At 41.4% G+C, this 23,826-nt stretch overlaps 1 long non-coding RNA gene across 6 annotated transcripts; it reads right to left on the minus strand.

The window, feature by feature from the left end:
• Positions 1-56: 56 nt before the first annotated feature.
• Positions 57-23,817, minus strand: LOC118967472 (uncharacterized). 6 transcript variants are annotated; one of them, XR_012125798.1, is made up of 4 exons: positions 23,694-23,817; positions 21,119-21,269; positions 1,276-1,370; positions 57-506 (listed from the first exon to the last, which is right to left on the minus strand). It is a non-coding gene; the product is annotated as an uncharacterized lncRNA (long non-coding RNA). The 6 variants fall into 6 exon arrangements; XR_012125794.1 differs by lacking the exons at positions 57-506; positions 1,276-1,370 and adding exons at positions 6,469-6,601; positions 19,045-19,148; XR_012125793.1 differs by lacking the exons at positions 57-506; positions 1,276-1,370 and adding exons at positions 6,469-6,601; positions 19,045-19,173.
• Between the last annotated feature and the right edge of the window lie 9 nt (positions 23,818-23,826).

Consider the following 23,826-nt stretch of genomic DNA (forward strand, 5'->3'; position numbering starts at 1 on the left):
CCTACAGTCAAATTCCTAAAGACAGAAAGTAGAAGGTTGGTCGCCAGGGGCTCCAGGGGAGACCTGGGGCGTTGTTTAATGGTTAGGTTGTTTCAGCTTTGCAGGATGGAAAGAGTTCGGCAGCTGGACGGTGGTGATGTTGCACAACAACGTTGGTGTGCTTATTGCCATTGAATTGTGTGCTTAACAGGTTAAACTGGTAAATTACGTTATACATATTTTACCACAATTTAGAAAAATTTTAAATGCAGAAGAAAATGGCAACGAGAGAGAATGAGGGAAAAAATGATACATCTATGGGACAGAGAACAGAGATAATTTACTGGTGGTTGTAATACAATGAATAAAACAAAAAAATCCAAGCAAAAGCAATTTTACAGCAAAGTTGTATCTTGAAAGTAAGCCTTCTTTCTGCTCATCTTCTCCCAGCCCCCGGCCTCTTTGTCAGGAAGTCAGTCTCACCAACTTCTAGAGACCACAATTTTTGCTGGTTACCTAACCTGCACCTGTTGGAATATTATATAGACATGAACATTTGAATTTTCAGAGTTTACATAATAATAGAGGACCCATCTATTGTGATTACCCAGTTTGAAGTTCAATGAGATTTTTTTTCTCAACAGTTTTATTGAGGTATATTTCACAGACCATAAATTCATCCAATTAAGTGTATAATCCAAAGTTTTTTAGTATAGTCACACAGCTGTCCAGCCATCACAATTTTAGATTTTTGTCACCCCCAAAAGAAACACTTTACCCTTTAGCTATCACTCCCAATTCCCCCTATCCCCAGGCAACCATTAATCTATTTTCTATCTCTATGGATTTGCCTATTCTGGACATTTCATATAAATGGAATCAAACAGTATATGTTGTAACTGGCCACTTTCACTTAGCATTGTGTTTTCAAAGTTTATCCATGTTCTGGCATCTGTCAGTACTTCATTCCTTTTTTATGGCCAAACTATGTTGCACTGGATGGAGACACCACCTTTGTGTTTATCCATTCATCGGTTGGTGGACATTCAATGAATATTTAAGCAACTAAGTGACCCAGAGACCTTGGGGCACCTCTTTCCTAGTTTTCTCTCTGCTTTACCCATCATTCCATGTTTATCTTCTGGAAATTGTCCTTGCGTCCTTTGCTGCTCTACTGTGAGCAGACTGGCATTTTACAAAAGCCTGTCTCTCTACTTAGTTCGGGCTCTCTGGATGCCAAAGCACCTGAATGGAATTCAGTCAAGTAGCATTTTATGCTATTGTTTTTCCTTTTACCTAAGTCAAACTCATTTGGGTGTATGGCCAGGAATTCCCAACTTCTTGCGGTCCCAGCATCTGGTCATTGTTTGCTCCAGGTCTTTTTCTCACCCCTGCAAAAGTTCCATTTGTTAAAGACCAGTCAGTGTCTTTAGACTTAATTCAACTCTAAGGTTTTTGCATTCCTGTTCAGGAGAACTCAGTCTTGCTAAACTGGTAGAGACATGGTAACGACTTGTATCCTGGCTTTCCCAGCCGATGGCTGTCTTCCTGTAAGATTTTAAGGTCCCTGATAATATATACTGTTTGCTCTTGCAGGCACACTTTCCATGGAATATCTCCTCCTTCCATCCTTGGAGTAAACTTGTGAAGTGGGTACTATGGTTATCTACATTTTATGAATGAGGAGAATGAGGCTCAGAGAGGTGAGATAACTTCCCATATAAAGTCACAGCCTCAAGCTCATGTTTATAAAATGAGTCACTTTCTCTTTGGACTTCACATTTACATTTACTTAGAGTAGTAAAAATTTGGAATGGGGAAGAGAGGATTAAGAACCTTTTGATGAAACTACATACCAACTTCCTAGAAAAATGCATATATTCAAAACATTTTAAAAGCAACTTCAAGGAGTTAGGAAAAAAATCCTGCAGATCTAAACTGTGATTGTAAACTTCTGAACAATTACAAAACTGTAATTGGGGTGGCTGGGCCCAGAAAAAAGTGAAAAATCTCACTTACAAACTTGAGTCACCAGGTGGCACTCCAAGCCCTACATGGACTGGGCCCCATTGCCAAGGTTTAAGAGGTAAGGGTTGGTCCAAACTGCATGGAACGCAAAAGAATTTCAGAGTTTCTGGTTCAAACAATAACCATCCCTGTCCAGAAGAGGAAAATACACCCAGAGTTGTTAAGCAGCTTGTTCAAGGTCTCAGCTCTTAGACGAAGCCAGGACTCACCTGCTTATCCAAGTTCTGATACTTCTGACATGTATCACATAGTTTACTTTGAACAAGCACAGTGGACACAATGCAGTATTTTCTCATGATGATTCAAAGAATGAGCTTTTGTGTATGTGAACACTGTGAGCATTGGCTACTGTGTTGTACTATCTGTGGGAACTAGAGGGCCCTGTCTCCCACACAAAATGGCCCAGACTGGCATTTCTATATAAAAGTATGTTAATAAAATACAATAATTACACACATTATAAGATTATAATTTATTATAAATTATAAATTTTTACAATTACGATTATAAACATTATAATTTTTCTCTGCACTTTACACGTCAAATAATCAATATCACTATCTAATCATTTGGCCTACTTTGGTTTCCCTGCTTTCGAAACCCTTTTTTGCTAGTCAATTAAGAAGAAATATATTAATTGTTTTAAAGGAAAATTTGTAAAAGTGTAATTTAAAACAATTCAGTACACTTATGGGAAGTGAAAGTCCCCATAACAAATCTGAAAATCTTTATTCCTCCCTAAAGAAAACCAGTTAACCATTTATTATTTATCCTTCTAGTTATGCATTTACATACATATGAATTACACACTACACATAAAGATATAGAAGTTTTAAAAACATAGATAAGATTGTGCACTATATATTCTTAAGTAACTTAACTCTTTAAAAAAATCCTTTTAAATAAACTGTACAATTCAGTGGGTTTTGTATATTTACTAGGTTGTGCAATATTCAATACTTTCTAATTCCAGATCATTTTCGTCACCTCGAAAAGAAACCCACACCCCTTGTAGTCACTTCCCATTACTGCCACCCCTCCCCTCCCCCACCACACACCCAGCCCCTGGCAAACACTAATCTACTTTCTGTCTCTATGGATTTACCTATTCTGGACATTGCATGTAAATGTAATCCTACAATATGTGGCTTTTGTATCTGGCTTCTGTCAGTTAACATAACATTAAGATTTATCCATGTTATAGAATATATAAGTACTCCATTCCTATTTTTTAAATTTATTTAAAATTTTTAAAAATTGTGGTGAAAAACACATACAAAAAATTTACCATCTTAACTACTTTTAAGTGTACAGTTCAGGATTAAGTATATTCACATTGTTGTGCAAGCAATCTCTAGAACTTTTTCATCTTGAAAAACTGAATTTACACTCATAAAGAACAATTCCCAATTTCTCTCTCCCTTTAGCTTCTGGTAACCACCATTTTACATTATTTCTATAAATTTGACTACTTTATGTACTTCATATAAGTGGGATCATACAGTACTTGTCTCTTTGTGACTGGCATATTTCACTTAGCATATGTCCCCAAGGTTCATCCATGTTGTAGCATGTGACCGAACTTCCTTTTTAAGGTTGAATAATATTCCATTGTAAGTATATAACACATTTTCTCATTCATCCATCAATGGACATTTGTGTTGCTTCCACCTGTTGGCTACTATTAATAATGCTGCTATGAACATGGGAGTACAAATACCTTGTTAACAAACCCTGCTTTGGATTTGTTTGGATATAAAACCAGAAGTAGGATTACTGGCTTACATGGTAGTTCTACTATTTTCAGATTTTTGAGGAGCTGCCATACATTTTTCATAGCAATTGCACCATTTTACAATCCCACTAACCGTGCATAAATATTCTAATTTCTACACATCATCACCAATACTTGTTATTTTCTGGGGTTTTTTTTGGAGTAGCCATCCTAACGGAAATGAGGTAACATCTCCTTGTGGTTTTGATTTGCATTTCTCTAATGGTTGGTGATGTTGAGCAACTTTTCACATACTTAGTTTCCTTTAGTTCTTTGAACATATTTAAAATAGCTGATTTAAAGTCTTTGTCTTGTAAGTCCAATATCTGGACTTCCTCAGAGACAGTTTTTATTGATTATTTTTTTCCTGTGTTTGGACTATACTTTCTTGTTTCTTTGCATATCTCATAATTATTTTGTTGAAAACTGGACATTTTAATAATATGTAACAACTCTGGAAATCAGATTATCACCATGCCCAGGATTTTCTCTTGTTGTTCTTTGTTGTAGTAGTTGTTTGGTTACTTCTCTTAACTAATTCTACTGTATTCTTTGTCATGTGTGGCCACTAAAGTCTCTACTCAGTGGTCAGCTAATGATTAAACAGATTTCCATAATCCCCTGAACCAGTAAGTCTCCCAGTCTTTGCTGAGGGGTTCTGAGTACAAGTTGGGACACATTTTCAACACATTAAATTTTTGAGGTCCTTACCCTACCATTTTCATTGACATCACTCTCTTTTTCACTTAACATATTTTGAGGTTCTCTGCATGTCATTACATTTAAGTTTATCTTATGCATTTTAAAGACTGCCCAGTATTCCATACTGTGGATTCATTATAGTCCATTTACTCCCCTGTTTAATGGGCATTTAAATTGTTTTCTCTTTTGCACTATCACAAACTATAAAGCAGTGAACATCAGTGCTTCATGAACCTCATGAGATTTCCTGGAGGACAAATTCTCAGAAGAGGTGTTACTGGGGAAGAAAGCATGCATGTTTGAAAGTTTGATACATCCTGCCAAACTGCCCTCCAAAAACACTATGTTACTGTTTACTTCTTTCAATAGTGTGTGAGCTGAGCATTTCCCTCTATCCTTGCCAATGCTAGATATTTTAAATTTAAAAGTGAATGACTTCAAAGCCCACTTTCCCCATAATCATGCCAAGAAATTCCAGTAAGCTCACAAAATTTTGGTAAGTAAAGATGAAGTCTATTAATAAAGTGACCAATATCGCATGCAGTTAGTATTAGCTATGCGTTCGTCGAGACACTTTCCGACACAGTGCTTACACGTTGCTCTGCTGAGCTGGTGAAGGATCTCTGCATCACTCATCTGCTGCTTGTAGAGGACACTTACTTTTGCTCTTCCTGCCTCTATTTGTCTTCTTTCTGATATCAGCACATTGATTTTCCTTTGAGAGCTGCCTTTCTCCTATCCTAAGAAAACATGATTGGTCTGGAGCTATGGGGATGGATGAGGACCCAGGCATGGCCAGAACTGAGTCAACTGGCAGACAACCCAGTCTGGATTAGTGAGAAGCAGTCCCTATATTTTGCTGGAGGTGTTGGGAAATAGAAGCCTCTCTGCTGGGTTCTAACCTGAACAAATGCAGGCCTGATTGGTGGCTATTATTGGTTATCTATTGCTCCATAACAGATCACCACAAACTTTGTGGTGTAGAACAATATCCATTTATTAACCTACTCTGCCTCAGGGTGTCTCAAGAAACTGCAATCAAAGTGCCAGCCAAGGCTGGGGTCTCACTGTTAATGCAGTCAAGCTGGGAGAGAGTGCTGACCTGTCAGGTGTCCGAGGAGCTGACTAAAGCAACAAGCCAAAGATGAAAGAGTCAAGCCTTTACTCACTTACTGCAATGGTACAAAAGGCTAAACTTGTAGAAAGTACCTACTCTCTCTGTTGCACTTTCCCCATGGGATTCCCCATTATGGAGTCATCTCATTGTTGAGGGAACCCCAAACAAAAGACTTCAGCAGCTTTATAGACCCTGGGGCTTGGTGGTGGGGTAGGTTGCAGAGGATGAAGGAGGACTCAGGGGGAATGTACTAGGTACTGAGTCAGAGGGGGAAAGTGTCTTCAAGGTCCTGTTCTCCTCCCATAAGCAGACTTGGCACAGGCATCTGGAGAGGACCTCTGCCCAAGGCCTCAGATAGAGAGACCTAGGAACGGAGGAGCCACGGCTAGGAATACAAATGTGCATAAGAACACGACTGGCCAGAGAGCTCTGAGTCCTTGGTTGAGACTTCCATCAGATTGCGACATGCTGGCTGCGTACCAGGTCTGGTTCAGGGAGGGCATCTTTCCCCTGTGAGGCCTGCCAGCTAAAGCCTTTGTAATTGCCTATGGCCAGGCCTGAGAAATCACAATGGGTTTTTAACCAGGAGCTGGACAACTCATCTGTAAGTTTGACCGGGGAACAATCTGTTTCCAGCCTCACCTAGAGATTGTTGGTAGGATTCAGATCCTTGCAGGATATTGGACGGAGGACCTCAGATCCTCACTGGCTGTTAGCCAGAAGCTGCCTTTAGTTCCTTGCCATCTGAGCTTTTCCACATGGCAACTTGTTTAATGAAAGCCTGAAAGCTGAGAAGGCAATAGAGAATGCATGCTAGCAAGACGTAAGTCACAGTCTTATGTAACCTAACCACAGAAGTCACATTCCATTAACATTGCCATATTTTATTGGTTAGAAGTGGGTTACTCAAGGGTAAGGAATTACACAAGGCCATGAATCATGAATACCAGGAGGTGGGGATCACTGGGGTCTTCTTAGAAGCTGCCAACCACAATGGCTATCTGGAAAATAAAGGGAAAATCTACTTCAGACTGAAACCAGCCCAGAGGCAAGCAAAGCCAGGAGAGGGGCCAGATGCTTATGGCATCATTCAAGACCCTGGGTCCAGACACTTCTGAAGCCAACAACCCATTGACCTCCCAGGACTCAAACTAATTACTTTTCTTCTTTAAGGTTCTGGTTTGCATTGAATTTTAGTCACTTGCAACTGAGAGAGTCCTGATTAACCTAAAAATAATTTGGCCAGATTCTTTGTATTTCATTAGGCAGAGATGTGCTGAGGGCATCTTAAGAACAAGGAGTTTGCTGAAAGGACACTGGTGGGCTGGCACCCATCTGCAGCCCTGTCGAGAAATGGGTAGGTTCCGGAGGTCCGAGACTGCCAGTCTCTCCAGGTGCCTGTTTCTCTGTGTGAATATGCTCTGTTTTCCCACAGCCAATTGGCCATTTCTCCTCTATTCTATATACTCTTTAACCCATACTCCCTGCTGCTTCCAATTTTCAGCCTGCACAAGACTCTTAAAGGCCCCTTTGCACCCTCTGCACATGTTCTTTCTCCGTTAGCTCCTATCATTTACGCCTGCCTGCTGCTCCTTACATCCCAGTGTAGATTCAAGAGGTCGAATCTGATTGATCAAGGTCAGCCTGTTGAGCCAGGCCGTTTCATAGGTGCTTTGACAAGCCTGTGGACTGGTTATCAGGTGGGTTGGGAGGTGGACTCATGTGGGCTTCTTGGGGACTGTGGGCACGGCAGGCATTCTGCAGCTTGTCTTGTTTAGGCCACACAGCAAGCCATTTTCCATGAAGATGGTAAAGATTCTGGTTTGAATAATCACTAATCTGACAGGACTAAAGACAATGAATGAGGCTTCACTGAGTTTAGCATGATTTGGGGGACCAGGTTTCTATTTCTAGCTCCTTTTTAGTGAGCAGATCATCTGCATTAACTAAGGATTCTTTCTGTTTCAAGCGAAGAATATCCAACTCAAATAGGCACAGGTCCCAAATGGAATTTGCTGGCTCATGTATCTGAAAAGTCCAAGGGCAGTCTTGCTTCATGCTTGGCTCCATCCAGAGGTCAGTGTCAATGTCATCATGTCATGATGTTTCTCTCTCTCTCTCTCTTTCAGACAGCCTCTTTTGTCCTGGTGGCAAGATGACTTCCAGCAGCTCCAGGCTGACATCTTGTCTCCTCAGCAGTACTGGCTGGAGCAAAATCCCCTCTTTCCAGCGGTTTCAATCAAGGTCCCAGAACTGAGTCTCACTGGCTGGGCTTGGTTCACCTGGGCATCCCTGAACCAATGATAAGGCCAGAGGGTTGCAAAGCTTTGATTGCCAGCTTCAGGTCACACTACCATCCCCAGAGTTACACCAAAACCACATGAACTGAGAGTGACAGAGGGGTGGTTCCCCAAAGGAAAGTGCAGTGCTATTAATTGAAAGAGAAATGGTTGCTGAGAAAAGAAACACAGGTGTCTATACCCATTAATCTGTCCATTTCTGTTTCCCATCTCTAAAAATATGTGCTGCTTGGGGAGTAATCCCGCAAACAACCTCTGAACCTACAAACACATTTGCAGGTAACTTCTAGAATTTGCTTTTTTTAATTGAAGTGAGATTCACATAACATAAAAGGAACCATTTAAAAGTGAATAGTGCAGTGGCATTTAGCACATTCACAATGTTGTGTGTACAGCCATCACCTTTGTCCAGTTCCTGAACATTCATCACCTCAAAATAAAACCCTATACCCTTTAAGCAGTTGTTGCCCCATTCCCTCCTCCCCTCCTGATGGATAAATCCACAGACCTGCCTTGTGTTTATGGATTTACCTCTTCTGGATATTTCACATAAACAGAGTCATAAAGTGTGTGGCCTTTTGTGTCTGGCTTCTTTCACTAAGCACAGGGTTTCACGGTTCATCCACATTGCAGCATGCATCAGAACACCATTCCTTTTTGTGGGTTGAATATTATTCCATCATGTGTATATATAACACCAGAATTTGCTTGGTGTTTAAAATTTTTAACTTAACTATTATAATAATTAATAATGATATAAATAATAAATATAAAAATATTTAAAAGTAAAAATAACAATACAATAAACATAATAAAATACAAATATTACATATCATTTAATTTTTTTTTCAAGTTTAATTGTGGTAAAATACCCATAACACAAAATTTACCATCCTAACCATTAAGTGTACAGTTTTGTGCCGTTAAATACATTGACATTGCTGTGCAACCAATCTCCAGAACTTTTTTATCTTGCAAAACTGAAACTTTATACTTGTTCAACAACCCCTCCATTCCCTCTTCCCTCCAACCCCTGGTAATACCATCCTACTCTCTGTCTTGAGGAATTTGATTACTTTAGATGTCTCACATAAGTGGAATCATAGAGTATTTGTGCTTTTGTGACTACCTTATTTCTTTAGCATAATGTCCTTCAGGTTCATTCATGTTGTAGAATGTGTCAGAATTTTCTTTCTTTTGAAGTCTAAATATTCCATTGTACAGACAGACCATATTTTGTTTACCTATTTATCCATCACTGGACACTTGGGTTGCTTTCCCTTCTTGGCTACTGTGAACATGATGTGCAAATATTTCTCTGAGGTCCTCCTTTCACTTTTGTGTATATCAGAAGTGAGATTGCTGGATCATATGGTAATTCTATTTTTAATTTTTTGAGGGACTAGAATTCATTTGTTTTTAAAATTAATTTTGTCTAAATCCTACAACTATTTTATGGAAAGGATGCCAGTGAGAATGTGTTTAAAATGCTTTGCAATTCTCATAGCAGAAAAGCAATAATCTCAACATAAAAAAACCTAACAGGGGCGGAGCCAAGATGGCGGCATGAGTAGAGCAGTGGAAATCTGCTCCCAAAAACACATAGAGCTTTGAAAATATGACAAACAAAATTCTTCCTAAAATAGAGACTAGAGGACACAGGACAACATCCAGACCACATCCACACATGCAAGAACCCAGCACCTTGCCAAGGGGGTAAGATACAAGCCCCAGCCCAGCGGGACCCCAGCGCCCCTCCCCCGGGCTCCCGGTGGGTGGAAAGAAACTGGAGGGTTTTTTTTTTTTTTTGGCGAGTGCTTTTTGGAAGCCTTAAAGGGACAGGGACCCCGTTGCTAGGGAGGCAGGGTGGCGGGACCGGTGAGCGGTGCCTGGGACTGGCGCCTGAGGACAAAGATCGCGCGTTTTTCCCTACGGGACCGGTGGGCGGGTGCCTGAAACCGGCGCCTGAGGACGGAGGAAATCGCGCGTTTCCCCCCTTTTTTTTTCTCTTGTTGGCGAGTGCTTTTTGGAAGCCTTAAAGGGACAGGGACCCCATTGCTAGGGAGGCAGGGCAGTGGGACCAGTAAGGGGGTGCCTGAGGACAAAGATTACCGCGTGTTTTTCCCTACGGGACCGGTGGGTGGGTGCCTGAGACCGGCGCCTGAGGACGGAGGAAATCACGCATTTTTCCCCTTTTTTTTTCTCTTTTTGGCGAGTGCTTTTTGGAAGCCTTAAAGGGACAGGGACCCCGGTGCTAGGGAGGCAGGGCGGCGGGACTGGTGAGCGGGTGCCTGGGACCAGCGCCTGAGGACAAAGAATATCCCATGTTTTTCCCTGCGGGACCGGAGGGCGGGTGCATGAGACTGGCGCCTGAGGACGGAGGAAATCGCGCGTTTCTCCCCTTTTTTTTTTCTCTTTTTGGCGAGTGCTTTTTGGAAGCCTTAAAGGGACAGGGACACTGGTGTTAGGGAGGCAGAGCAGCAGGACCGGTGAGCGGGTGCCTGGGACCGGCACCTGAGGACAAAGAATATCGCGCGTTTTTCCCTGTGGGACCGGTGGGCGGGTGCCTGAGGACGGAGGAAATCGCGCGTATTCACCCCCCTTTTTTTTTCTCTTTTTGGCAGCCTTAAAGGGACAGGGACCCCGGTGCTAGGGAGGCAGGGCGGCAGGACCGGTGAGCGGGTGCCTGGGACCGGCACCTGAAGACAAAGAATATCGCGCGCTTTTCCCTGCGGGACCGGTGGGCAGGTGCTTTTTGGAAGCCTTGAAGGGACAGGGACCCCGGTGCTAGGGAGGCAGGGCAGCATGACCAGTGAGCAGGTGCCTGGGACCGGCGCCTGAGGAAAAAAAAAAAATCGTGTGTTTTTTCCTTTTTTTTTTTTTTTTTTTCTGTTCCCTCTCTCATTGTTGCTGTTGTTGTTTTGCTTTGGAGAGTGCTTTTTGGAAGTCTTAAAGGGGCAGGACAGGACACTTAGGCCAGAGGCAGGGAATCTGGGGATCTCTGGGCACTCTAACCCCCTGGGCAGCAGGGAGCACAGAGGCCCCTTACAGAGATAAATAGCCTCCCAGTCGCTCCCCCTCCAACAGGGCTCCACCACTTTGGAGGAGTAGCCCCAGCCAGGCCACGCCCACAGCAACAGCGGAGATAAACTCCACAGCAAACGGGCAGGTAGCAGAAGCCCTGTCTGCGCACAGCTGACAAGCATAAGCCACTAGAGGTCGCTATTTTCCCAGGAGAGGAAGGCCACAAACCAACAAGAAGGGAAGCTCTTCCAGTGGTCACTCGTACCAGGTCTGCAAACTATCTCTATCACCATGAAAAGGCAAAACTATAGGCAGACAAAGATCACAGAGACAACACCTGAGAAAGAGACAGACCTAACCAGTCCTCCTGAAAAAGAATTCAAAATAAAAATCATGAACATGCTAACAGAGATGCAGAGAAAAATGCAAGAGCAATGGGATGAGATGCAGAGAAAAATGCAAGAGCAATGGGATGAAGTCCGGAGGGAGATCACAGATGTCAGGAAGGAGATCACAAAAGTGAAACAATCCCTGGGAGGATTTATAAGCAAAATGGATAAGATGCAAGAGGTCATTGAAGGAATAGAAGCCAGAGAGCAGGAACATATAGAAGCTGACATAGAGAGAGAGATAAAAGGATCTCCAGGAATGAAACAACACTAAGAGAACTATGTGACCAAACCAAAAGGAATAATATTCGTATTATAGGGGTACCAGAAGAAGAAGAAAGAGGAAAAGGGATAGAAAGTCTCTTTGAAGAAATAATTGCTGAAAACTTCCCCAAACTGGGGGAGGAAATAATCGAACAGACCATGGAATTACACAGAACCCCCAACAGAAAGGATCCAAGGAGGACAACACCAAGACACATAGTAATTAAAATGGCAAGGATCAAGGACAAGGAAAGAGTTTTAAAGGCAGCTAGAGAGAAAAAGGTCACCTATAAAGGAAAACCCATCAGGCTAACAACAGACTTCTCAACAGAAACCCTACAGGCCAGAAGAGAATGGCATGATATACTTAATGCAATGAAACAGAAGGGCCTTGAACCAAGGATACTGTATCCAGCACGACTATCATTTAAATATGATGGCGGGATTAAACAATTCCCAGACAAGCAAAAGCTGAGGGATTTTGCTTCCCACAAACCACCTCTACAGGGCATCCTACAGGGACTGCTCTAGATGGGAGCACTCCTAAAAAGAGCACAGAACAAAACACACAACATATGAAGAATGGAGGAGGAGGAATAAAAAGGGAGAGAAGAAAAGACTCTCCAGACAGTGTATATAACAGCTCAATAAGCGAGCTAAGTTAGGCAGTAAGATACTAAAGAAGCTAACCTTGAACCTTTGGTAACCACGAATCTAAAGCCTGCAATGGCAATAAGTACATATCTCTCAATAGTCACCCTAAATGTAAATGGACTTAATGCACCAATCAAAAGACACAGAGTAACAGAATGGATAAAAAAGCAAGGCCCATCTATATGCTGCTTACAAGAAACTCACCTTAAACCCAAAGACAAGCATAGACTAAAAGCCAAGGGATGGAAAAACATATTTCAGGCAAACAACAGTGAGAAGAAAGCAGGGGTTGCAGTACTAATATCAGACAAAATAGACTTCAAAACAAAGAAAGTAACAAGAGATAAAGAAGGATACTACATAATGATAAAGGGCTCAGTCCAACAGGAGGATATAACCATTCTAAATATATATGCACCCAGTACAGGAGCACCAGCATATGTGAAGCAAATACTAACAGAACTAAAGAGGGAAATAGACTGCAATGCATTCATTCTAGGAGACTTCAACATGCCACTCACCCCAAAGGATAGATCCACCGGGCAGAAAATAAGTAAGGACATACAGGCACTGAACAACACACTAGAACAGATGGACCTAATAGACATCTATAGAACTCTACATCCAAAAGCAACAGGATATACATTCTTCTTAAGTGCACATGGAACATTCTCCAGAATAGACCACATACTAGCTCACAAAAAGAGCCTCAGTAAATTCCAAAATATTGAAATTCAACCAACCAATTTTTCAGACCACAAAGGTATAAAACTAGAAATAAATTCTACAAAGTAAACAAAAAGGCTCACAAACACATGGAGGCTTAACAACATGCTACTAAATAATCAATGGATCAATGAACAAATCAAAATAGAGATCAAGGAATATATAGAAACAAATGACAACAACAACACAAAGCCCCAACTTCTGTGGGACTCAGCGAAAGCAGTCATAAGAGGAAAGTATATAGCAATCCAGGCACACTTGAAGAAGGAAGAACAATCCCAAATGAATAGTCTAACATCACAATTATCGAAACTGGAAAAAGAAGAACAAATGAGGTCTAAAGTCAGCAAAAGGAGGGACATAATAAAGATCAGAGAAGAAATAAACAAAATTGAGAAGAATAAAACAATAGCAAAAATCAACGAAACCAAGAGCTGGTTCTTTGAGAGAATAAACAAAATAGATAAGCCTCTAGCCCAACTTATTAAGAGAAAAAGAGAATCAACACAAATCAACATAATCAGAAATGAGAATGGAAAAATCACGACAGACTCCACAGAAATACAAACAATTATTAAAGACTACTATGAAAACCTATATGCCAACAAGCTGGAAAACCTAGAAGAAATGGACAACTTCCTAGAAAAATACAACCTCCCAAGACTGACCAAGGAAGAAACACAAAAGTTAAACAAACCAATTACGAGCAAAGAAATTGAAACGGTAATCAAAAAACTACCCAAGAACAAAACCCCGGGGCCGGACGGATTTACCTCGGAATTTTATCAGACACACAGAGAAGACATAATACCCATTCTCCTTAAAGTGTTCCAAAAAATAGAAAAAGAGGGAATACTCCCAAACTCATTCTATGAAGCCAACATCACCCTAATACCACAACCAGGCAAAGACCCCACCAAAAAAGAAAATTACAGACCAATATCCCTGATGAATGTAGATGCAAAAATACTCAATAAAATATTAGCAAACAGAATTGGACAGTGTATCAAAAGGATCATACACCATGACCAAGTGGGATTCATCCTAGGGATGCAAGGATGGTACAACATTCGAAAATCCATCAACATCATCCACCACATCAACAAAAAGAAAGACAAAAACCACATGATCATCTCCATAGATGCTGAAAAAGCATTTGACAAAATTCAACATCCACTCATGATAAAAACTCTCAGCAAAATGGGAATAGAGGGCAAGCACCTCAACATAATAAAGGCCATATATGATAAACCCACAGCCAGCATTATACTGAACAGCGAGAAGCTGAAAGCATTTCCTCTGAGATCGGGAACCAGACAGGGATGCCCACTCTCCCCACTGTTATTTAACATAGTACTGGAGGTCCTAGCCATGGCAATCAGACAAAACAAAGAAATACAAGGAATCCAGATTGGTAAAGAAGAAGTTAAACTGTCACTATTTGCAGATGATATGATACTGTACATAAAAAACCCTAAAGACTCCACTCCAAAACTACTAGAACTGATATCGGAATACAGCAAAGTTGCAGGATACAAAATTAACACACAGAAATCTGTAGCTTTCCTATACACTAACAATGAATCAATAGAAAGAGAAATCAGGAAAACAATTCCATTCACCATTGCATCAAAAAGAATAAAATACCTAGGAATAAACCTAACCAAAGAAGTGAAAGACTTATACTCTGAAAACTACAAGTCACTCTTAAGAGAAATTAAAGGGGACACTAATAAATGGAAACTCATCCCATGCTCATGGCTAGGAAGAATTAATATCGTCAAAATGGCCATCCTGCCCAAAGCAATATACAGATTTGATGCAATCCCTCTCAAATTACCAGCAACATTCTTCAATGAATTGGAACAAATAATTCAAAAATTCATATGGAAACACCAAAGACCCCGAATAGCCAAAGCAATCCTGAAAAAGAAGAATAAAGTAGGGGGGATCTCACTCCCCATCTTCAAGCTCTACTACAAAGCCATAGTAATCAAGACAATTTGGTACTGGCACAAGAACAGAGCCACAGACCAGTGGAACAGATTAGAGACTCCAGACATTAACCCAAACAAATATGGTCAATTAATATTTGATAAAGGAGCCAAGGACATACAATGGCAAAATGACAGTCTCTTCAACAGATGGTGCTGGCAAAACTGGACAGCTACATGTAGGAGAATGAAACTGGACCATTGTCTAACCCCATATACAAAGGTAAACTCAAAATGGATCAAAGACCTGAATGTAAGTCACGAAACCATTAAACTCTTGGAAAAAAACATAGGCAAAAACCTCTTAGACATAAACATGAGTGACCTCTTCTTGAACATATCTCCCCGGGCAAGGAAAACAACAGCAAAAATGAGCAAGTGGGACTTCATTAAGCTGAAAAGCTTCTGTACAGCGAAAGACACCATCAATAGAACAAAAAGGAACCCTACAGTATGGGAGAATATATTTGAAAATGACAGATCCGATAAAGGCTTGACGTCCAGAATATATAAAGAGCTCACACGCCTCAACAAACAAAAAACAAATAACCCAATTAAAAAATGGGCAGAGGAACTGAACAGACAGTTCTCCAAAAAAGAAATACAGATGGCCAAGAGACACATGAAAAGATGCTCCACATCGCTAATTATCAGAGAAATGCAAATTAAAACTACAATGAGGTATCACCTCACACCAGTAAGGATAGCTGCCATCCAAAAGACAAACAACAACAAATGTTGGCGAGGCTGTGGAGAAAGGGGAACCCTCCTACACTGCTGGTGGGAATGTAAATTAGTTCAACCATTGTGGAAAGCAGTATGGAGGTGCATCAAAATGCTCAAAACAGACCTACCATTTGACCCAGGAATTCCACTCCTAGGAATTTACCCTAAGAACGCAGCAATCAAGTTTGAGAAAGACAGATGCACCCCTATGTTTATCGCAGCACTATTTACAATAGCCAAGAATTGGAAGCAACCTAAATGTCCATCGGTAGATGAATGGATAAAGAAGATGTGGTACATATACACAATGGAATACTACTCAGCCATAAGAAGTGGAAAAATCCAACCATTTGCAGCAACATGGATGGAGCTGGAGAGTATTATGCTCAGTGAAATAAGCCAAGCGGAGAAAGAGAAATACCAAATGATTTCACTCATCTGAGGAGTATAGGAACAAAGGAAAAACTGAAGGAACAAAACAGCAGTGGAATTACAGAACCCAAAAATGGACTAACAGGTACCAAAGGGAAAGGAACTGGGGAGGATGGGTGGGCAGGGAGGGATAAGGGGGGGGAAGAAGAAGGGAGGTATTAAGATTAGCATGCATGGGGGGGAGGGAGAAAGGGGAGGGTGGGCTGCACAACACAGAGAGGACAAGTAGTGACTCTACAACATTTTGCTAAGCTGAGGGACAGTAACCGTAATGTGGTTGTTAGGGGGGACCTGATATAGGGGAGAGCATAGTAAACATAGTATTCTTCATGTAAGTGTAGATTAAAAATTAAAAAAAAAAAAAAAAAGAAAGAAAGAGAGAAAGAAAGAAAAGGGGGATTACTCCTTAACAGGATAAAACTATTGGTAAATCAAAGATCAACGCATGCTTTAAATATCCTTAATGTTGATCACTTAAAGGGTGTCAGATGATCAGCTATGGAGGTACTCTTTTCTGATAATATTCCTTTCTCTTAATTAAAAAAAAAAAAAAAAAAAAGCAGTTACTGTGTACTGACCTCCAATGAGTTCTGCACAGTGGTATAGAGGGCATGTCAAAGTGTGGGCAAAGGGTCTGTTTGTTTCTACGCAGAAGATCAAGGCCTAGCTTGGATACCCAGAAAATGAACTAAGATACGATATGAGGAGGAGCTTCCGGCATCAGCACTCTCTGGAGGACTCGTGCCGGGGGATGATCATCAAAAAGCCTCCACAGGGATCCGGACGATGCTGCGGTTGTGGCTGCATCCAGCCCACCATCTCCTGGACTTGCCATGAGAAGGAGGAGGGAGATGTCTAGGCTGGCATGTGCATACAGTGAGACAACGAATTTGACCGGATCTGTACTGTTGGAACTCAACCAGGAGTTGGGAGGGGTGCAAGGTGTAGCACTCCAAAATCTTATGACTATAGACGATCTACGGTTAAAAGGACATATGGGATGTGAACAGATCCCAGAAATGGGCTGCTTTAATTTGTCTGATTTCTCTCAGACTGTTCAAGTACAGTTGGACAATATCCATCATATCATAGACAAATTTTCACAAATGCCTAGGGTGCCTAAATGGTTTTCTTGGCTTCACTGGAGATGGCTGGTAATTATAGATTTGCTTTGTTTATGTCACCGTATTCCTATTATGTTAATATGTGTGTGCAAATTAGTTAGTAGTTTAAAACCTATACATACTTAAGGTACTCTACAAGAAGATATGTCAAGGAAATAATCAATCCTCCCATGTTTCCTTCATATGCTACCTCTATAGCTTTTCTTCTTCCTTCCTAATTACAACCCTTAAATAGAATTCGTGCCTCATATCGAATTTACCAAGTATCATAATTCCTCCAGGTGGTAAAGATACTTCGAGACAAGTGCTGGGCATAGAAGCCACAGGGCATAAATCTGCAAAGAAGTAAAAAGCTAACCTTTGCAAACAATATGGCTTCTCTCTCACTTACCAACTTTACATTTCCCTGTATGGCCCCGGAAGATGACTGGTTAGCCAGAGACGGGTAAGATTCCTCAAGGGAGGAACAACCTAAGACAGGCACAGTCGCAGGGGGGCCATCAGGTTAGAAATTGGGGATCAACAGAGGTGAGGCTCAGAACCTCACACCCCCTGCCTTGAGAGAAATCTTCTGCATCCGTGGATGGTTTATTGCCCTTGTCTAGCTTGGATTAACACACAGTCTACAGGCACACACCTGATCATCTACAATTGCTCTCCTACAACACTAAACTATGTTTTCTACCTTTATCTTGCATCTACCTACCACTTCAGCATTTTATTAAAAATAAAAATAATAATAATAATAAAGGGAGAAATGTGGGATCAACATATAAATCAAGTATAAAAATCAAATGAATATTCATATTCGACCTGATTGTTTATAGTTCATAATGCGTGATCAAAACTGAATGTTTCTGTGATGACTGCCCTTGCACTATTCACCATGTAAGAACTTATTCACTATGTAAGAATTTGTTCACCATGTAAGAACTTGTTCGTTATGCTTCAGAAGATTGGAGACTGACGAGAGTTAGGCTTGAGATGGATTAATGATTGTACATTGAGCATTGACCACTCTATACTGAATTTTATTGTTGTTAACAACCATTTGATCAATAAATATGAGAGATGCCCTCTCAAAAAAAAAAAAAACAAAACCTAACAGCTGGAATCCTGGAGCCCAGTTGGAGATCAATCTGCAGAACAATGTCTCAGTCCATATCCTTGGCCAACACCCTGCACCTAGGTCATCCTAGGGCCACAGTTCCAAATCACTGGCATAGCCTGAACAAGTTTCCAAACTGTGGCCACAGGACAGGGCTTTATTTTCATCAGGCCTCCCTGGTAAAACACTTTCTCTAGCAGATGCACGATGAGTAAAAGTGGAATGAAGCCATTCCACTGAGTAACCACATCAGTGAATTTCCTCCCCTTACTTGACAAAACAACCTGTGGTTTTACAGGCTCATTCATTCACATCTGCTCACAGAAGCACCTATGGAAGCTCCCTGCCTAGACACACACAGACCAATTCCAACCCAGAAATACAAGCATATAGTAGATGTGTGTCAATAAATGTAACATCTCTTTTTCTTTTCTTTCTTTTTAAAAATCGCTTTTGCCACCTTGTTTAAATATATGAACAGGGTTGAGTCTTCAGTAAATATAGAGCATCTGTTGTATGGCAGGAGTCCCCAGACACTCCCAGGCCTGGGTCCTTACCTGGACTATAGGGCACTTCTTAGTTTCTGGATGAATATGAGGCTTTCTGTAGCCTTTTGTAGGGGTGCCTGGCTCCTCTGCTCTGGCTGGCAGAAGTTCTCTTTTGGGTGCCCTGCCTATGTCAAGACCAGCACCACAGTTCATACCTGTTCTCTCTAGAGATGTCTCACCACAGTTCACACCTATTTTCTTCTCATCTGATGTTGGCCTCTGGCAAGTACCTGGGACTTTCTGAACTTCCTTTCCTCAACTGATGGGGAAAACAGCATCATTATCTAACAACAAAGACATGATTAAATAATTCACAACACCATTGTATTAGCTGTTTTAAAAACAACTTTCTGAAATGTATTAAATATCAAAAATGTTCAAAAGAGAATATTAAATGAGATAATGCAGAAATATGTATGCATTCTGATGTGAATCATATATTCTACAGACATGTTAACAACATGGAAATAAAACTTAGTGGAGATAGGAACATTTAATAATAAATACGAATAAACCTGTTTGATCACTGGGTCCCTTTGGCTTAAAAAGCAGTCACAGAGGCCCCATCCAATTTGGAATACGGCATCCCAAACTTAAAATGTAAATGTTCTTAGACCAACGTCTAGGATTTTATCCTTAAGAGAAAACAACCAACCAAATAATAAACAACCAATGTACAAGCATGAAGGTACAAATAAAAGGATACATATTGCACAGATGTTTCCAGAGCAGAATAATGAGAACACCTTAAATGTTTCCAAATGGGGAGTTGTGTTGTAAACAAGCAACAATCCATAGATTAGATACCTGTGTAGCCTTGAAGAATGTTGCTGTGGTAATTTGTTTATAGACATGGTGGGAGGAAATCAAGAAAGGCAAATTACACAGTAGCATGTGTGTATAATTTGATCTAGTTCATATTGAATACATACTTTGGTATTCACATTTATATACATAGAAGGAAGTCTGGAAGGACATACCACCAGATGTTGTTTTGGGGGTGGTAGGATTACTAAAGGTCTTTACGTAATTAATTTTGCTTATTTACATTTACGTGTTTCATAGAATGAACATGAACCCACTTGCATGTGCCAAGCTGTATATGAAGCACATCATGTTTCATTTCATTTAATCTGTACAATGATCATTGCAGGGTTGTCGATAAACCCAATTTAGACCTATGTAGCTGATTATTTGTGTACTGAGGAAATTTTTAAACTTTTTATAAATTAAAAAAATAAAAGGATGCTCCCTTCCCTGTCACTTCAATTTTATTCAGCCTGATTGCTATGTCATACATCTGCCCCTACCTAAATACCCCATCCTAGCAAAACCAGTTTGCCCACTGGCTCAAGCCCAGCACCCCAAGCTTGCTTCTACTCCCAGTTGTGTGTGTTCACATCCTGTCTCTCAAACTTGGAAACTGACTCTTGGTCATCTGAGAAGCTGATGACAAGATGGGATTAGCTGTGCAAGGAATTTATTGGGGGAATGGGCTGTGAAAGGAAATGGGAGGGGCTGAGAAGGGGCCGGGGAGAGGCTGGGGGAACCATCTGAGAGGAAAAGAAGTGTCAGCCTGAAGGTGCGGTTCCCAGGAACGCAGGCAAACACCGCCCCCCCCAGCCGAGGAGCCCAGTCTCCCAGCTCTGCCCCACAGTCCTTGCAGAGCTCCGTCATTGCTGGGGGCAGCCTGCCAAGCTGTAGCCTTGCAAACAGTAGAGCATGGCAGCTGGGGCCCTGGCCAGTACCTCCCCCAGCAGTTAGATCCAAGAGACGCACTCTCACAGTCACCCCATGACACCTTCACCAGGGGAGAGCTTCCCAGAGGGCAGAGGTCACTCCCAGCTAGAGAGTGCGTAAGGACTTTGCAGCCAGGTGGGCTTTCCTCCTGTCTGTCACTTACACCTTCTTAAGCCTCAGTTTACCATGGAATGGGGATAAAGGCAGTACCTCCCACACTGGGTTAGCGTGAGGATGAGAGGAGGTGCTGCGTGTCAAGCCTCCAGTCAGGCCCGGCTCATGGCTGGGGGAATGGTCAGCGGATGGCAGTCAGCCTCACAGGAGCACTCTGATCCACACACAGCAGGTGCCCAGTAAATGATCATTCTTACCACCGGAGCCTACACATGGTAGGTGCTTCTTCAACAGTATGGCCATCACTGGAATGCACTGACCGGCAGAGAGGAGGCACTTGGTAAACGGTAGTGGCCGTTACTGGAGCATGCTCACCTGCACACAGTATGGTTTGCTTGGTTCCAGTCAGTGTTTTGGTGGAAGTGGTTCCAGGTCTCTCTCCTCGGTGGAGAGCGCAGCCCAGCACTCAGGGGCTGGCAGATGTAGGTGGTCACTCCCAAGACTCCATGAACCTCCACGACCATATCTGTAAAACAAGGAAAATCACCTGAAACACTTTGCACCCGATAGGCACTCTATAAAGTTGTCCCCATCTCTTAAACTTCCAAAGAACATCTGTGCTTGCTTAGTCCCAGAGAGTAGCCTAAATCAAGCTTTAAAAATCCCTTTTTTGAGCATTTTCTATGAAGATGCAAATATCCCTTCTGTTCAAATAGTTGTTTTCCTTGTTAACACGTGGCTTGTGGGGTGGCATATATTATCTCATAAGCATTTAATGAGAGCTGTTAAATATAAACACTGAAAGGAAAACTACTCTGATTTCTCTAACTGCTGCTAATTAAGGAAGTGCTGTTGATAACAGAATTACAGGTGAAATGGGCTGTCTTTTCTGAATGTGATAGTTTATCAGTCAGTGAAGCTTTAATGATCTGAGCCTAAAACCAACCAGATGTTTTCTTTTTAAATTCACTTATTTTCTTATAATAAAAATTACAGTGATAGTATCAGGTACCAACTGTGTGAGGCATTAATTAAGTGCTAGGGATAAGACCAGTGAACAAGAGAGATAATCTTCATGGAGTTTATATTCAAGTGGCTGATAGTGTGGTTCAGATGATAAATGAGTAATCCCAGATGTTCTAAATGTTAGGAAAGAGAAAGGACAGAATGGATACAGAGATCAGGGCATTTCTCCAGTCTTGATGGGTTGGGAGAAGGTGGAAGTGATGTTTAAGATGAATAACAACGACCGGACAACAGTATAGGGATAGCTGGGAAGGAAAGGAAATGAGGGGAAAATATATTCCAGGAAGAGGGAAAAGCATATGCAAAGGTCAGAGGTAGAAAAACAAGTTGGAATCAAATCAAATTCACAGTGGAGAGAATGCAAGGACGGAGAGGCAGGAAGGTAGGAGATGTCTACAGGTGCCTATTAAGAGTCTGGAATTCATCCTGAGGCAATGGTGAGTCATGGAGGGCTTTAGAGAAAGGGGGAAGGTGAGAGGTATGGATTGATCTGATTTACATCTGAGAAAGATAAACATGGACAGGATGGGCTTGGATGGAGGAAGACTGGAGGCATGGTTAGGCCTAGAGACCATTTACTTGTTGGGCTAGTGAAGGGGCAAGAATAGTAGCCAGGAGCAGAAATATCTGCAATTTCTTTCCATCTTTCCCAAGAAGTTTTGTACCCACCACCCATCAAGGCCCCCTGCCTTCAAGTGGCTTTCCTTGGGTCACATAGGGAATTAGCTGCGGAACCCATCCAGGCTGCGCTGACCCTCACCTACAACCTGGACCTGTCTTCTCTCCCTGGCACTTGTCACAACATGTAATTTTACATTTATTGAATGTCATTTGATTAACATCTCTTTCCATGGTAGCACGCCCCGTGAGGGTGGGGCCTGTTTCTCCTTTCGCTTACAAGGTTCTCAAAATGCATTTATGGAACAAATGATGGAAAGAAACAATAACTGTATCAGTGCTTTGAAGCTAAAGGTGGTTTCCATTCTGGACTAACTGGACACTAGCCTAGCTGTGATTCACCCCTTTAAAGTACATATTCTTTGGCCTAGCAAGTCCCTGTCTAATAAAATTTTTCTAAAACTATCCACAAAGTTTTAATATATCAGGATGTTGATTTCAGTGACACTTGTGAAAGGAAAAAACAAGAGCTGAAGTGTCCACTATCAAGAGGATTTTTGAATAAACTGTAGCACATCTAGAGCAGAATAAGCCATTACAGTAACGAAGATCCTTTTTTGACACAGATATTCTATAATGGTAGAGCCACAGTTTTTGTGGCTGAACAGAATAAAGTTATCTATGTTTATAGTTTTAAAATTGTAAAGATATACCCCCAATTGTCACTGGTGTTCACATCCAAATTGTGGAACAGAAAATACATAAAATAAAATTTACTTTGGGGATTTTCTCTTAATTTTCTACAATAACTTGTATGAATTCCTTATGAGAAACATCACACAACTTTTTATTCCATTGGGGTAGTTATCATTGTCAAAGGCTGTCCTAAGGTCAAATCAGAGGACTGTTAAATAGTGCCCATTAAATTTAGCAAAAAGCATTTGGTGGCCACAGGGAGTTTGGGTAAAGACAGGGCCACTTGTCTGCAAAATAGGAATAATAATTACTTTAAAAAAATAATTGTTCAAAAGAATCATTTCCCAGGAATCTTGTTTGAACCAAGTGGGGAGAGGGGATTAAATATATGTGCAAATACATCTGCCCGTTGAGAAAAATGCTAAAAAATTCGATCAGGCCCTCACACGGCAATTACCAAAACAAGTGAGCATGCGCGAAAACAGTGCGGCGCAAGCAATCGGGTTTCTTTTAAAAAGTATAAGAGAAAAAAGCAAGGCTTACGATTTCTGAATTTAGAAAGCGGAGCAAAGAATCATGGTTTAAAAAAAATCAAAAGCAGTTCAATTACGTTTCTTGAAACAACGGTCTTGCAAGCCGAGCCATAGCGCCGGGCAACTCAGCAGCGTCGGAGGGCACAGCTCCCGGGCGCAAACCGTGACGCAAAGCCTGCTGCTTTGACCCCACAACGCGAGACTCGAGAG

Source organism: Manis javanica, chromosome 15 (genome assembly GCF_040802235.1).
Source record: "Manis javanica isolate MJ-LG chromosome 15, MJ_LKY, whole genome shotgun sequence".
NCBI classification, from domain to species: domain Eukaryota; kingdom Metazoa; phylum Chordata; class Mammalia; order Pholidota; family Manidae; genus Manis; species Manis javanica.